The following is a 1,989-nucleotide window of genomic DNA, read 5'->3' as shown; positions in this document are numbered from 1 at the left end:
AAGGAAGGTGCTGGGTGACTTTACTGCACCTACTCCCGATTTCTATGGGAGAAGCATCTCTATCCCTGCCATTGGAGCAAACAAATTTGAGCTTAAGCCTCAATTAGTTTCTCTAATGCAACAGAATTGCAAGTTCCATGGACTTCCATTGGAAGATCCTCATCAGTTTTTAGCTGAGTTCTTGCAAATCTGTGACACAGTCAAGACTAATGGGGTTGACCCTGAGGTCTACAGACTTATGCTATTCCCTTTTGCTGTAAGAGACAGAGCTAGGACATGGTTGGACTCTCAACCTAAAGAAAGCCTGGACTCTTGGGAAAAGCTAGTCAATGCCTTCTTGGCAAAGTTCTTTCCACCTAAAAAATTGAGTAAGCTTAGAGTGGAAGTCCAAACCTTCAGACAGAAGGAAGGAGAATCCCTCTATGAAGCTTGGGAAAGATACAAACAATTAATCAGAAAGTGTCCTTCTGATATGCTTTCTGAATGGAGCATCATAGGAATTTTCTATGATGGTCTCTCTGAACTGTCCAAGATGTCCTTGGATAGCTCTGCTGGAGGATCTCTTCATTTGAAGAAGACGCCTACTGAAGCTCAAGAACTGATTGAAATGGTTGCAAATAACCAATTCATGTACACTTCTGAACGAAATCCTGTGAACAATGGGACTAGTCAGAAGAAAGGAGTTCTTGAGATTGACACTCTGAATGCCATATTGGCTCAGAACAAAATATTGACTCAACAAGTTAATATAATTTCTCAAAGTCTGTTTGGAATGCAAAATGCACCAAGCAGTACTAAGGAGGCTTCATCTGAGGAAGAAGCCTATGATCCTGAGAACCCTTCAATGGAAGAGGTGAATTACATGGGAGAACCCTATGGAAACACCTATAATCCTTCATGGAGAAATCATCCAAATTTTTCATGGAAGGATCAACAGAGACCTCAACAAGGTTTCAACAACAATAATGGTGGAAGAAACAGGTTTAGCAATAGCAAGCCTTTTCCATCATCTTCTCAGCAACAGACAGAGAGTTCTAAGCAGAATACCTCTGACTTAGCAACCATGGTCTCTGATCTAATCAAAACCACTCAAAGTTTCATGACTGAAACAAGGTCCTCCATTAGAAATTTGGAAGGACAAGTGGGTCAGCTGAGCAAGAAGATTACTGAACTCCCTCCTAGTACTCTCCCAAGCAATACAGAAGAAAATCCAAAAGGAGAGTGCAAGGCCATCAACATGGCCGAATTTTGGGAGGAAGAAGAGGCAATGAACGCCACTGAGGAAGGCCTCACTGGGCGTCCACTGGCCTCCAATGAGTTTCCCAATGAGGAACCATGGGAATCTGAGGCTCAAACTGAGACCATAGAGATTCCATTGGACTTACTTCTGCCATTCATGAGCTCTGATGAGTATTCTTCCTCTGAAGAGGATGAGTATGTCACTGAGGAGCAAGTCGCTAAATACCTTGGAGCAATCATGAAGCTAAATGACAAGTTATTTGGAAATGAGACTTGGGAGGATGAACCCCCTTTGCTCACCAAAGAACTGGATGACTTGTCTAGGCAGAAACTGCCTCAAAAGAGACAGGATCCTGGGAAGTTTTCAATACCTTGTACCATAGGCACCATGACCTTCAAGAAGGCCTTGTGTGACTTAGGGTCAAGTGTAAACCTCATGCCTCTCTCTGTAATGGAGAAGTTAGGGATCTTTGAGGTGCAAGCTGCAAAAATCTCACTAGAGATGGCAGACAATTCAAGAAAACAAGCCCATGGACTTGTAGAGGATGTTCTGGTTAAAGTTGAAGACCATTACATCCCTACTGATTTCATAGTCCTAGAGACTGGGAAGTGCATGGATGAATCCATCATCCTTGGCAGACCCTTCCTAGCCACAGCAAAGGCTGTGATTGATGTTGATAGAGGAGAGTTGATCATTCAAGTGAATGAAGAATCCTTGGTGTTTAAGGCTCAAGGATACCCCTCTGTCAT

At 42.9% G+C, this 1,989-nt stretch overlaps 1 non-coding gene across 1 annotated transcript; it reads right to left on the bottom strand.

Annotated features, from left to right (window-relative positions):
• Window positions 1-370: 370 nt before the first annotated feature.
• On the bottom strand, window positions 371-478 carry LOC112804871 (small nucleolar RNA R71). Its single transcript, XR_003203489.1, has one exon. It is a non-coding gene; the product is annotated as a small nucleolar RNA R71 (small nucleolar RNA).
• Window positions 479-1,989: the final 1,511 nt, after the last annotated feature.

Source organism: Arachis hypogaea, chromosome 5 (genome assembly GCF_003086295.3).
Source record: "Arachis hypogaea cultivar Tifrunner chromosome 5, arahy.Tifrunner.gnm2.J5K5, whole genome shotgun sequence".
Lineage (NCBI taxonomy): Eukaryota > Viridiplantae > Streptophyta > Magnoliopsida > Fabales > Fabaceae > Arachis > Arachis hypogaea.
This window is presented reverse-complemented; position numbering and strand designations above follow the sequence as displayed.